This window comes from Panthera uncia, chromosome B4 (assembly GCF_023721935.1).
Source record: "Panthera uncia isolate 11264 chromosome B4, Puncia_PCG_1.0, whole genome shotgun sequence".
NCBI lineage: Eukaryota > Metazoa > Chordata > Mammalia > Carnivora > Felidae > Panthera > Panthera uncia.
Window position 1 is genome coordinate 59,771,218 of NC_064809.1, and position 15,281 is coordinate 59,786,498.

The 15,281-nt window shown below is 34.0% G+C and overlaps 1 protein-coding gene across 4 annotated transcripts in view; it reads left to right on the forward strand.

Moving 5' to 3' along the window:
- CCDC91 (coiled-coil domain containing 91) overlaps window positions 1-15,281 on the forward strand; it is a 357,464-nt gene that overhangs the window by 49,472 nt on the left and 292,711 nt on the right. For 3 of the 4 annotated variants that reach the window (XM_049625210.1, XM_049625213.1, XM_049625215.1), the window contains exon 1: window positions 877-955. The exons of the other annotated variant lie outside the window; for it this stretch is intronic. The gene's annotated coding sequence lies outside the window, so the exon portion shown is untranslated. Of the gene's footprint in view, window positions 1-876; window positions 956-15,281 lie in introns of those variants that run through there. 4 annotated transcript variants of the gene reach the window in all.

Here is a 15,281-nt window from a genome sequence, read left to right on the forward strand (position 1 = left end):
TGTATACTAATATATGTTTGCAAGTTTGTCTTTGTTAAATTGTGACCTCCAAGGGGAAAGGAGTAAACTTATCATTACATTGCCAGCATTTAATATCACTCAGTTAAATTTGTTACATAGACTGCCTTGCAAGTGCTGAAATCATGTCTAAGTATCCTTTACTAATGGTCAGCAGGCTTCTACTTGAACCCACCCTGTAGTGGCACATTTATAATTGGAGAGGTGGTGATTACTTTTAGCCGGGTCTAAATTTTAGAATTTTAATTTTATGTAGATTTTAAATCTCTTTGCTTTTGGCTTTCATTTGTCTGTTCTCTGGAGCCATCATTAGTCTGCGCATTCAGCATTGTGCAAATATTTGAGCACCAAATATGTTTTATTTTTATTTTTATTTTTTTTTAACGTTTATTTATTTTTGAGAAAGAGGGAGACAGAGCATGAACGGGGGAGGGTCAGAGAGAGAGGGAGACACAGAATCTGAAACAGGCTCCAGGCTCTGAGCTGTCAGCACAGAGCCTGATGCGGGGCTTGAACCCACGGACCGCGAGATCATGACCTGAGCCGAAGTCGGATGCTTAACCGACTGAGCCACCCAGGCGGCCTACACCAAATATGTTTTAAGTATGTTTCAGAAATCTCTTGGTTAGAAATGAAATAAACCTGAAACACTCCAGCCTAAGAAAAACAAGTTTGACATTGATATTCTCCAGACTTTTTTGATTATTTACCTCTATCAGGTATCAGGTATACGTCCAATATGGGTGTGTTTATCTACTCATTGTGTGTGTGTGTATGCATGTGTGTATGACTATAGTCATACGTACATTATAAAACAGACACAAATATAGTACTTCGCCAAAGATAATATAAAATATGTGTATTTTATTTTAGATGGAGTATTTCTTCTCACATTCTGATGGATCCTCTTGCTTGTCTCCTGCTCCTCCTCAGGGTGGTATGTGCACACCATCTTAAAGACGTCTGATCTACGTAATCAGACTCTGTTATGGGTAGGGTTGGAGCTGGTCTTTGGGATGACTGAAAAGATTCATATGCCTTCAGGAGATTTGCTTTGTTTTTCTTCTTAATTGCTTCACTCTTTCAGACCAGCCTTTCTCTGGGGCTAGGGCCATGGTTGCTAGCTTTGGGCTTGAGCCTTTACAGCTTTCATTTGTTTATTGAACAAATTCCGAATGGAGAATATAGTCTGTGCCAGGCACTATTCAAGGTATTGAAGATACAGCAATGAGTATTAAAAAGAAGTATATTTAAGTGATAAGTGCTATGTAGAGAATTAAAGTAAGATGATGTGACAGTGATTAAGTGACTGCTTAAGAAAGCCTTTGTCCAGAGGGAATGTTAAAGCTGAGATCTGAATCAAAAGAAATAACTAGCTCTGTAAATATCATGAAGAAGAGCATTCCAGGGAATAGCTTAGGCAAAATTTTTAAAGTGGGACTGAACGTGCATGCTGAGGAAGTAAGATAAGGTGGTGGAGTTCATAACTTAGTAGATAAAGAGAGTTTGTGAACAGAAAGGGAAGGGACTTTCTCCCTTCTATATCTAGTTGGAAACATCCCAAGGAAAGATTGATTGATTGAGCTATAGTTTCCTATCCTTAGGACTAATTATTAGTTGTGTTATTTTATTTAGTTCAGTTTGAGCAAATTGCCCACCGTTATGGCTAGGAGAAGCTTGGAGGGAAGGGTGTTGGGTTGGCAAAATTAAGAGATGCCACTTACTATGTGTGCCTTATAGCACAAGGGGTTTTCATTTTGTTATCTAAGAGTTCTGTTTTAATACATTTGAAGATAGCTATCATTTCTTTGTTGACTTTTTATGAAGGCTAAACTTTTGTAGTTTTTTTCAATATCTCTTCATTCTTCTCTGAAATAAGTCTTTAACAACATGTATTATTTCAACAGTACATGGTAGTGGTGAGGGTGAAAGGTGGAAAGAGAAAATGAAAGTCTCAGTTCATTCTTCGAATATATCCATTCTACTCCCTGAACAGCCATTCATGTGTAAAGGATACATGTAATGTGATGATTCTCTGTACTTTATTTTCTAAGACAGGGAAATTGACCAGTGTATTTTAGGAAGCATTTTTTAAGTTAAAACAAAGAGAGTTTTCAGATGTCTCTGCGTAACAGAGAAAACTTTAACTCACATTGTTTCATCTTCCAAATATTTTGAGTGATAGTTTTACCTATTGTTTTTTGGTAGTATTAAAAACTTTGATCCAATATGACAGTTGCAGCTGCATGGTTTGCATTTTGAATAGTGGTGGGTGGACATAATATTGATTCATTGGTGGTATTTACCATTATGGGAAAAACTGGATACCAGATTTTGATGTTTCTGAAATGATGCAGTTTGTAGCATATCAGCACTATGTGATGTTTTGTAACAATCTTAATTTTTTTAGTTTATTTATTTTAAGAGAGACAGAGAGAGCATGAGTGGGAGAGGGGAAGAGAGAGGGAGAGAGGGAGAATCCCAAGCAGGCTTCGCGTGGTCAGTGCGTAGAGTCCTATGTGGGGCTCAAACTCATGAAACTGTGAAATCGTGACCTGAGCTGAAATCAAGAATCTGTGTCTTACCTGACTGAGCCACCCAGGCACCCCAACAAGCTTAATTTTTGAAGTCACATGGAATAGGTGTCTATAAGGAAGCATGAGAGTCTAATTTCTATAAATTAATATGATGTATACTTTTAATAAACTGTATAATAATTGTAGTTTGATACCATGTTCTTTTTAAGAAATCATGTTATTATTTATTCAATTTATAGTGCTTGAGCTAAGTTAGGTTTGATTTCTAACCTAGAAAGAACTCTTACGTTAGAGTTCCAAGGTGAGCCTCATATATTTGAGTATATTTTTATTTTTTTTAAATTTATTTACTTTATTTTAGAGAGAACTTGAGTGCTCATGAGAGCAGGGGAGAGGGTCAGAGGAAGAGAGAAAGAATTTCAAGCAGGCTCCATGCTCAGCATAGAGCCTGATGTGGGGCTCGATCCCATGACCCTGGGATCAAGAGTCAGACACTCAACTGACTAAGCCACTTAAGTGGCTAAGTACTTAAGTACTTAATTAAGTAATAAGTACTTAATTTAGATATTGAAATGCTATATATTATGGATATTAGAAGCTTTAAGAAATTCCCTAAAAATAGATATCTATGGTAATTAATTGGCTTTACTACTACTACTATTACTACTACAGAATTTTAGCAATGCCTTTCTGTATTGTAAGTTTGGGTTTTGAATAGTGGGTTGTGAGAAATAAATTGGAAATCTTATCTCTGTGGGTTGGAATCTGGTGTGGCTTCAAATGACAAACAAAATATTTTAGCATGTATATGCCAGGTAAAATTTCAAATGGATTTTCCATAGGGTACAAACTTTTGAAGCCAAATAATATAAAGGGATTTTATACTTACAGGCAGACTCCTGTTGAGTTACATTGGTTTTGTTAATTTATGGTGGGGAAATCAATAGCTGATGAAGCAAACAACTAAAGAAATATCTTGTAGTTTGTTTCTGTCCACTTGTGACATGTTGTTTGGAGAGGAGTTCTGAGGTGACGTGTAAGACTTGGTATCCTAAAAGTCTGGTGGGTTTTTTCTTTATATTTTTAAAATAACAGGTGTATTTCAAGATCTAGAATATCTTGTTTTGCTTCAAGGAATTGTCCTAGAAGAATTGAAGTTAGTAGTTTCACATTTATAATTATACTTCAATGAAGATATATATGTTTTCTTCCTTTCTTCTAATTTATTTGAGAATTTTAGGAAAGGAATATTGTGCTGCTAGTAGAGTGGCCGGTTTACAGGAGTCTAGGTGAATTTATTGTCTTTCAGCTTGCATTATTCTTATTTATATGAGTAGCTGGAGATATCACATGTAATTTGAGGTCTACATCTGGTTTTATGTTGAGTGAATCTGATTTAGGCTCGGCTATCTTCAATGGTGATTTTCCCAGCTGTAAATTAGGAATTTGGCATAGAAAACTGTGTGGTTTTGTGTAAGTAGAATTCAGATTGTGATGTTTTCTGTCACTTCATAATTCTAATTTTAGAGGTTCGGTTTTTAAAGCAGAATAATTCACTCCAGAAAAGTCTAAAATCTGATTACTCATATATTGCCAGGAACATTGATGGTCAATGGTTTGAGTCAAACTGAGTATCTTTTATTAGAAATATGGTGAAGAGTTTTACTCATCCACTCAGAATTGTAGCCATGAACTTTCTTTTGTTTTCTTGATTTCAAGTTTTTATTTAAATTCTAATTAGTTAACATATATGGTAAAATTGGTTTCAGGTGTAGTGTTTAGTGATTCATCACTTCGTATAACACGCAGTACTTTTCTATCTTGTAAAGACTACAGGAAACCCTTTGTATTTGCATTCTCAAATGTCTTGGAAGCAGAGATACTATGGGATTTTTCCCTCACTGGTAATAAAAAGGGAGGAGTAGGGGATAAATGTGCAGCATGAGCCACTCATTGCTGTTTGCCTTTCCTTAAAAAAAAAAAAAAATTCACCTTTCAAATTAGTGGTCTATAGTGGACAGGGTTTCAATTGGAATATGGCAGGTACCACAAAGTCTTTCCTTGTAGTTATTACCTTCTTGTGCAGTGCCATCTATTTGATTATAAATGCCTTGAGGATTGAGTTTACTATATATTCATCTTTGTATTCTGTTACACTTAGCTCCTCACATAATTTACACAGATAAGTGTAGCGGGCAGTTGAGTTAAATTGGATTGGCTTGAATTGGAGGGGATGAGGATTAGGCAGATGGGAAAACAGGGCTAGTCTCTGGGAAGTTAAAAGTCTTTTAGTCCTTCTAGATATCTTGTTTTAGTTTAAGTAATCAAGATGGTGATGTTTTATTTACCTTTAAAACCCTTATGGTTGACGAGTCAGAAATTGTAGCGTATCCTTCTCTGTTACCAGCTGGCAATTTACCTTTCAATAAGCTGTTCTGGTTAATAATTCTGGTGGCTAAAAAATACCATTACATATATTGTTTCAAAGGATAATTCTCATGAATTAATTTCTAGACTAACTTCTTCAGTCTTTTTCTGCTCCCCACCTCCCCATTTAAAAAACTAATGTGGAATTTGCATATATTGTGAAATGTACAGAGAGGGGGTGTAGAATTCATTGTGTTTGACATATATATAACTGTGTACTATATACTCCAATCAAGATAGGAAACATTTCCATTTTCCCAGAAAGTTGTTTCGTTGACCTTATGCTCTCTCTATAGACCATTTTACCCCATCCTCTGATCCACTCTTCTGATTTCTTTTACATAGGTTAGTTTTACCTGTTATTGAACTTCATATAAATGGAATTACACAATATGTACTCTTGGTGACTGGCTTGTCACCCAACATGTTTTTGATTTTTTTTTTTTTTATTATTAAGTCTGTTGCTTTAGTCTGACACATAACATAAAATTTACTGTCTTCACCATTTTAAAGTATACAATTCAGTGGCATTAAGTGTAATCACGTTGTGTTATCACCACCATCCGTCCACAGATCTGTTTTCATCTTGCAAAACTGAAACTTCATCCTTATTTCTTAATTAAAAAAAACAACAACGTTTTCTAGAAAGAACATAGGGAAAAAAGAAAAAAAGCATAGGGGTGCCTGGGTGGCTCAGTTGGTTAAGTGGCCAACTTCGGCTCAGGTCATGATCACAGGGCTTGAAGTCTCCTGAGTTTGAGCCCTGTATTGCTCTGTGCTGACAGCTCAGAGCCTGGAGCCTGCTTCAGATTCTGTGTCTCCCTCTCTCTCTGCCCCTCCCTGCTTGTACTCTGTCTCTGTCTTTTTCTCAAAAATAAATAAATATTTAAAGAACAAAAAGAGCTTATATTACAATCTCCTTTATCCAACTCGATTGGATATTGCTTATAAAATTTTTTTTTGGCTAGAGTGGTTAGTCATAAAAATGTTATGTATATACCTTAAAACATAGTATATATTTATAACCCAGTGTTTTGATATTAAGCCCACATCTTTTCTATGAACATAGGTCTCCTGATTGAAATTCATCATGGCCTTTCTTAAATCACATCTACACCATTATCTTCAATATCTAGTTTCATTTTCCTTTTAGGTATGATGAGACAGTTGAAAAATAGTCCCAGTGGTTACTGTTCTAAATTTTTTAGTCTTACTTCTTGAAAATATTTTTTTAAAAAGCAACTAGACTTTATCAAATTGTTATGAGATGTTCAACTTACTCAGGGAAATGATGACTTCCAGTTCTTATAGATTTTAAAATATTTAATCATATAATTATATTAGCAAATAAATTGGATTAAATATGTTTAGAGCAAAACAACTGATTCTTACTAGTGTATAGTCAACTCATGGGAGGATAGGTATAGGGTCATGTCTTAGTAGCCTTGACACTTTCCTTCACACAGTAAGAATCAAAAGTAATGGGGCATATATGTTTCTTTCATGATTAATTTATGAGTTACTTAATGGAAGACAAAGAAATTTGTACTGTAGATACTAAGTTGATAATTTAAAAGTCTCTAAAAGTTTCATTATTATACTATAAACAGGTAGTCTGCTGTCTTCCCTATTGTCATAGTGAGTTTATTTGTACATAAAATGAAATTGTAGTTTTGGTTTGTTATCTGTCGTTTAGCACAGAACTCCCAAAACTTAGTTGCTTAAACAACTATTTTATTTTGCTCACAATTTTGTGGGTCGGGAATTTGGGAAGGATTTTGATGGCTGTGTACTGTTGTGTCCTCTAGCACTGAGGCTGCCATTTCTGGAAGAGTGGGAGATTCATTAGGTGTTTTTCTCTTGATGTGGTCTCTCCACATGGCTATTTTGGGTTACTTTACAACATAGTAGTCTTAGGATAGTAAAATTTCTTCTGTGGAGAAGAATCATCCAGAGCAAGTTTTCCAAAGTACAGGAAGTGAAAGCCATCAATTTCTTAAGGTCTAAGCCTAGAAAATGGTACAGTGTCATTTCTGTCACATACTAGTAGTCAGAGCCATCATGGACCTCATTCAAGGCATGCCATAGATTGTGTGGCCATTTTACATCTGATACAGGCTTAAATGGTATATACAATTGATGACATTTTTATTTTTAAAGGCCTGAGAATATTTCTGGTGGATGTCAGCATTGAAGTCTGTGGAAGAACACATGGGTCTATATTTAACTGATTCAAATTATAAATGAATATGAAACATCTGGAGAGAGTAAAACTGATGAAGGATAGAATGCTGGCAGCAACATCATTATAGTAATGGCTACTGTAAAGTTCTAATTTATCAGTTCAGCTCCTGTTCTACCGTTCAGTTTGAGTTATAGTGCTTCATAGCATTAAAAAAAAAAGGAGGAAAACAAAGTACAGTAACATAGGAATTTGAGTTTTAATCTTTTGGCAGGATGCAAATCCCATTTGATGTCCTGGTAAAAGACATTTTAGACAACAGTGTGAGTTGGTTTTAAGTGGACTAGGTCATTTTAAAATAAATTTAATGGTTGCAAGTAACTGTTTTCTTCTTTGTTACTAATGCTAGTAATTTATGTACATATGTTGGTAAAATTTACTATTGATTTTAAATATAGTATCCTTTATCATCTCTAATGATAAAGGAAAATCAGATCTTCTGAGTATCATTTCATTTCAATGACACACTGTGGTCTTTTTTGATGATCAATGAAGACTCAGGGAAGAATATCTAAAATGGTCATTAGAAATAATTTATTTCATTAGGCTTTGTTGTACTTTGCTCTTCGAAATAATACACTTTTACTAAGATCAGCCAACATTTGAGCATGTGTTATGTTTTGTTAGATCTGAGAATATCTAGGTCAAAGAAAGTTGATTTACTCTGTCAAATGAATGTAATTAATAATGTTGTTGAATTATTTTTTGAATAAAGCAGGAATGGAAATACTCTTCCTTTCCTTGTGATTGTTTGGTGCTGGCACCTGTTTTCCTGATGGTGTCAAGAAGAATTACTTTCAGATGTTAAATCCACTATAATTTCAAGAGATCCTTCTCTTTATAGGCAGAGTGGTATTTCCAGTGACTTTTAAAACATTGTTATTAGTTATGACTCATTAAATTTCTTATGTTCTTTTATTCTGTTATATAATTCATAGAAATTAATATTTTTTTGTAGTCATTAACTTATTTCCCTTATTTATATAAATATATATTAGGTAGAGACAGTTTTCTGTGGAAGAGTGTTTCTGTTTGGTTGTATTCTTTTATATATAATATAGATACCATGAGTGACAGTATAAAATTACATTTATAAGCTTAATGTCACTGTGTGTTTGTATGTATTTTAATTTGGGTAATTTCTTTTTATTTATTTTGAAGTTTACTGATTTTTTTCCCCTTATTCTGTAGAGTCATGATAAGCCCAAAACGAATTTTCCACTCTGATAGTGTGTTTTTAATTATCAGCATTTACATTTTCCTTTTTTTTTTTTTTTTTTGGTAGTTTCCATCTATCTGTTGATATCCATTTACATATGTTTTCTAACTTTGCATTATATTCTTATATTATGCACAGTTGCTTTTTTTTTTTTTAAGTTCTTGTCATCTGGGTCATTTCTTGGTCTAGCTTTGTTGATTTGTTTCTTAAGTCATTTATTTCTTCCTTTCTCCTTCCTTTCCTTGTTTGTCTTATAATTGTTGTCACCCTCTATAAAAAAGAGTGACATAAATTGTATTTATACCATAAATTGGACATACCTCTTTTTCTTCAGGTCATTGATGTTAGGGTTTCTAAAACATACTAAATTAATGCATTATGAAACTAAGGCAGATATGTAATAAATTGACAAACTAATTCAAAGGAAAATGCATTGTAAGCCAAAACATTTTAAATGCTTTTAAAAAAAATGTCCATTTACTTTTGGGAGAGAACAAATGGGGAGGGGCAGAGAGAGGGGGATGGAAGATCCGAAGCTGGTTCTGCGCTGACAGGCTGAAAGCAGGGATCCCATTGTGGGGCTTGAACTCAAGAACCACAAGATCCATGACCTGAGCTGAAATCAAATGCTCAGCCAACTGAGCCAGGCAGGTGCTCCTCGAAACATTTTAAAAGAGAAATATTTAAGTTTCATTTTACATACTTTTTGAATGTATGTATGTATAATTAAAAGAAAACCTTTTTATTTTAAAATAACTATAGATTTATAAGAATTTGCAAAGATAATACAGAGAAGTCCTGCTTATTACTTACCTTCCACTTTCCCAAGTGGTTTCATTTCATGTAACTACAGTACAATATAAAAGCCAGGAAACTGATATTGATAACAATGTGTGTGTATAGTTTTGTGTCATTTTATTGCATCTGTGCATTTGTGTTACCATTACTACATCAAAATACAGAACTGTTCCATCATCAATAAGATCTCCTTTGTACTACCCTTTTATAGTCACTCCTACTCCCTCCCTCTCCATCATTCTTTAACTTCTAGAAACCACTCATTTGTTCTCCATATTTACAACTTTGTCATTATGAGATTGTTATATAAATGGAATTAACAGTATGTGACCTTTTGAGATTGGCCTTTTTTTCACTCAGTATAATGCCTTTGACATCCATTCAACTCATTGCGTGTTTTGATAGTTTTTTTTTTCCTTTTTTTTTTTTTTTTTTTCCTTTTTAATGCTGACTAATACTTCAGTGGTGTGGATGTGGCACAGTTTGTTTATTATTTTAGGACATTTTGGTTGTTTCCAGTTTTTGGCTATTAAAAATAAAGCTGTGAACAATTACATACAGATATTTGTGTGGATGTTAAGTTTTCCTTTTTCTGAGAAAAATCCCCAGAAGGTCTATTGCTAGATCTTATGGTAAGTATTGTTTAACTTTTAAAGTAACTGACAAATACATTTTTCAGAGTGGCTGTACCATTTTATATTTGCACCATCAGTGTTTGAAAGATTTTTTCTCTACATTTTTGCCATCATTTGGTATTGTCACTGCTTTTTATTTAACCGTTCTAATAGGTGTGTAATGATATTGCACTGTTTTCTTAATTTACATTACTCTAATAACTAGGGATATTGAATGTCTTATAATTTGCTTAATTGTCATTCTCTGTGTGTATCCTCTTTGGTGAAATGTTTATATTTTATCCATTTATCCATTTTCTAATTGGATTTTGTTTTGTATTTTTTTGTTTTACCATTGAGTTTTGAGAGTTCTTTATGTGGACTTGAGTCCTTTGTCAGCAGATACGTGGTTTGTAGATATTTTTTCCTAGTCTGTAGCTTTTATTATGGCATTGTATTTCCTTTTCTTTTCTTTTTTTGAAATGATTTCAGACATATGGAAAAGTTACACATAGTCCAAATAATTTCTGTATGCTCTTCACCCAGATTTCCCTAATGTTAACATTTTACCGCATTAAAAAAAAAAAATAATTCTCTCTGTATCTCTGTCTCTCTGTCTCTTTCTCTCTGTATGCATCTGTGTGTGTGTGTGTGTGTGTGTGTGTGTGTGTGTATACATACACATATAGGCAAAAAAATATATTTATTACAACAATAGGAAAACAGTCTGAACAATAGAAATACAAAAATAAAGAACCTTCTGGATTTGGTCATGATGGCGTAATACAGATTGGATTACCATCTTCCTATATTTTTACTTTTTTAATTTTTAATTACATCCAAGTTAGTTAACATATAGTGCAATAATGATTTCAGGAGTAGATTCCAGTGATTTATCCTCTTGTATAACACCCAGTGGTCATCCCAAGTGCCTTCCTTAATTTCCCTTACCTATTTAGCCCAACCCCCCACCCACAACCCCTCCAGTAACCCTCAGTTTGTTCTCTATATTTAAGAGTCTCTTGAGGTGCCTGGGTAGCTCAGTCAGTTAAGCTTCTGACTTTGGCTCAGGTCATGATCTCACAGCTTGTGGGTTTGAGCCCTGTGTCGGGCTCTGTGCTGACAGCTCAGAGCTGGTACCTGCTTCGGATTCTGTGTCTTCCTCTCTCTCTGCCCCTCCCCTGTCCGTATTCTGTGTCTCTCTCAAAAATAAATAAACATTAGAAAAAAATTAAAAAAAAGTCTCTTATGTTTTGTCCCCCTTCCTGTTTTTATATCATTTTTGCTTCTCTTCCCATATGTTAATCTGTTTTGTATCTTAAATTCCATATATGGGTGAAGTCATACGATCTTTGCCTTTCTCTGACTGACTAATTTTGCTTAGCATAATACCCTCTAGTTCCATCCACATAGTTGCAAATGAAAGGATTTCATTCTCTTCGATTGTGGACTAATAGTCCATTGTATGTATATATACCACATCTTCTTTATCCATTCATCCACCGATGGACATTTGGGTTCTTTCAATACTTTGGCTATTGTTGATAGTGCTGCTATAAACTTGGGGTGCATGTGCCCCTTCGAAACAGCACACCTTGGATTATCATCTTACTTCAAATGACTATAATACTGGACAAGATAATGAAGAAACTATTTTTAGGCATTCAACAAGAGACAGCACAGGGCTATGGTCCTTGAGAAATAGGAAGCATAGGAAGTTTTCCCTGACCTAAGCAATGGATACCAACTAGGGTAAAGGAAACAGAGGTTAGAATTCCAACTGATGCAGTCAGAATTTGCAGGCAGGGTACTGGAGAGGGAGTTGCATAGAAGTAACTTAAGAAATCTGCATAGGGTTTCCTTTAAATGTTAAAAATCTTAAATACATATGCACCTAATAACAGAGCTTCAAAATACATGAAGGAAAAAGTGATTGTGTAGGACAAAAAGACATATTTGCAATGGTAGTTGAAGTTTTTCTCTCTTACTATTTGTTACAAGTAGAGAGAAGAGGTATAAAAAACTTGAACACTTTCACCAATGTGACGTAGGTGACATTTGTAGACTGCTACATTTGTAGACCACTGTACCCAGTAGTTTCAGAATATACATTCTTTTCATATGCACATGGGATTTTTACCATGTCTTTCTTTTAGGTATGTAGTGGAGAGCTTCATGATGGACATTTGGATTGTTATTGTGTACTTTTAACTTTTTTTGTGTTCAGTGGCTATGAAGTAGCAGTAGCATTCCATTGTTTTAAAATTTACATTTCCCTGGTGATCTTTGAGGTTGAGAGTCTTATTTATTCAACAAAAATACATTGAGCACCACCTCTATGCCAGTTACTTCTAGGTGCTGGAGATAAATTGGTGACCAAACTGGTAACAATTCTTGTTCTTGTGGAGGTTCTGTTTACCATGTATGTGGGAGGCAAACAATAATTATAATTCAGTAAATATGTGAAAAAGTGGTGAGTGCTGTGCAAGGAAGGAGGAATCAGGAATGCTGAGGGGAAGGTTTTATCATTTAACATTGGATAGTTTCAGTGGAAATGATACTCGAACCAAGACCTAGGAGAGGTAAGAAAGGCAAATAGTTGCCTGAGGAAAGAGTATTCTAGGTGGAAAGGATAGTCCATGCAGTCTTAAAGCATTAAAAAAAAAAAAAAGCTGGCTACTTGTATTGATATTATCCAAAATCAACTTAAAAATCATGTTAGGGCTTGGTCATATCATAATGGTAAAAAGTTAACTTTATAAAGAAAATATAGCATCAAATATACAGCAAAAAAAATGGGTAGTTATGTAGAGAGAAAGTGGTACTATTATAGTGAAAAATTTTAACTGACCTGTGATTATTGATCGATAAAGGTAAAAAAAAAATCAGCAAGGATGCAGATCTGAATAATACACTTTGTGTACATACATAGAACTTAGTATATCTAAACTAAAACAGACATATAGTCACGGTTAAATCAGACATTAAAAAGATAATGAGAAATAAAAAGCATGTAATCAAAAGGAAGAAGTAAAATTGTTTTTGTTCACAGATGATATGATATTATATGTGGAAAACCCTGAAATTACACACACACACACACACAAATTGTTGGAACTAATAAATGAATTCAGTGAAGTAGCTGGATACAGAGTCAGTACACAAAAACCAGTTGCATTTCTATACAGTAACAATGAACAATCTGAAAAGGAAATTAAGAAAACAGTTCAATTTACAGTAACACCAAAAAAGAATAAGATACTTACTTAGGAGTTAACTAAGGATTGAAGGCTTATACAATTAAAATTATAAAACATTTCTGAAAGAAAGACGACATAAATAAATGGAAAGGCATCCCATGTTCATGGATTGGAAAATTTAAGATTCTTAACATGTCAATACTAATCCTAAATGATGTAGAGATTTAATGCAATCTCTATCAAAATCCCAATGATATTTTTTGTACAAATAGATAAACTATCCTAAAATTTATATGGAAGCTCAAGGGACGCTGAATAGCCAAAATAAACCTGAAAAATAGAACAAAGCTGGATGACTCACATTTTTTAATTTAAAAACTTACTATAAACTAAGCAATCAAAATAGCGTGGTACTGGATAAAGACAGGTATATAAATCTGTGGAATAGAATAGAAAGCCCAGAAATAAACCTTCCCATATATGGTGAAATGATTTTTGGTAGAGGTACCAAGATCATTTAATGGACAAAAGAGAGTGTTTTCAACAAGTAGTTCTGGGAAAAGTAGATATCCACATGCAACAGAATGAAGTTGGAATCTTTACTAATAGTATATACAAAAATTAATTCCTAATGGACCCTTGACCTAGTGTAAGACCTAAAACTAAAAAAAGTTTAAAAAAAATAGAGGGCAAAACTTTGACATTGGATTTAACAATGGTGTCTTGGATATGACAGTAAGGTGTCTTGCATAAGCAAGAAAAAAAAAAACAAATTAGACTTGATGAAAATATTTAAAAGTTTGTGCATCAACAGGTATAAACTGTCACCAGTAAAAAGTTAACCTAAAAAATAGGAGGAAATATTTGCAAATAAAGGATTAATATCCAGGATATATAAAGGGCTCCTAAAACTCAACAACTGAAAACAAAGCACCAGATTAAAAAATGGGTGAAGGATTTGAATAGACATTTTTGCAAAGAAGGTATGCAAATGAACTTATGAAAAGGTAGTCAAAATCATTAATTTGCATTAGGGAAATACAAATCAAAAGTATAATGAGTGGCGCCTGGGTGGCTCAGTCAGTTAAGTGTCTGACTTCGGCTCAGGTCATGATCTCATAGTCCATAAGTTCGAGCCCCGCATCAGGCTCTGTGCCGACAGCTCAGAGCCTGGAGCCTGCTTCGGATTCTGTGTCTCCCTCTCTCTCTATCTGCTCATGCTCTGTCTCTGTCTCTCCCCTGCTCATGCTCTGTCTCTCTCTGTCTCAAAACTAAATAAAAACATTAAAAAAAATTTAAAAAACCCTATCCAATATGATGGCTACTATTGAAAAAAAAAGAAGAAATAGTAAGTGTTGATGAGGATATAGAGAAATTGGAACCCTTGTGTGCTGTTACTGGGAATGCAAAATGGCACAGCTGTTGTGTAAAATGGTACAGTAGTTCCTCAAAAGTAAAACTAGAATTACCATGTGATCCAGCAATTCCACTTCAAGGGAAATACCCAAAGAATTAAAAGCAGGTTCTTAAACAGGTATTAGTACACCAATGTTAATAGCAGTATTTTTCATGATAGCTAAAACATGGAAACAACCCAAATATCTATTGAGAGGTGAATGGATAAACAAAATGTGGTATACATTAAACTATTATTCAGCCTTAAAAAGGAGGGAATTTCTGTCATGTGCAACAATATGGAAGAACTTTTAAGGACATTGTGCTGTGTGAAATAACCAGTCACAGCAAGGCAAATACTATATTATTCCAATTATGTGAGATACTTAGAGGAGTCATAATCATAGAGACAGAAAGTAGAGGAATGGTTGTCAGGGGTTGGGGAGGAGGGGACTGTGGAGTTATTGTTTAACATGCAGAGTTTCAGTTTTGTGAGATGAAAAGTGTTTTGGAGATGGATGGTGGTGATTGCACAACAGTATGAATGTTCTTTATGCATTGTATAAGCTATACAATGTACTGAACTGTACAATTAAAATGGTTAAGATAATAAATTTTATGTTTATTTTAGCACAGTAAAAAACAATATAATGACAATATTCTTAGCAACTATATGTCAACTGTTTTTTTTTTAAACTTAGTCACATTTCTAGAAAAATATTGAGGGAGAAATTAAAAGTCTGAATCATCCTATAATTATAAGAAATAGAATCTTCCCACAAAGAAAGCAACAGGCCCAGATGTTTGCTAAGCAAGTTTCTACCAAAATTT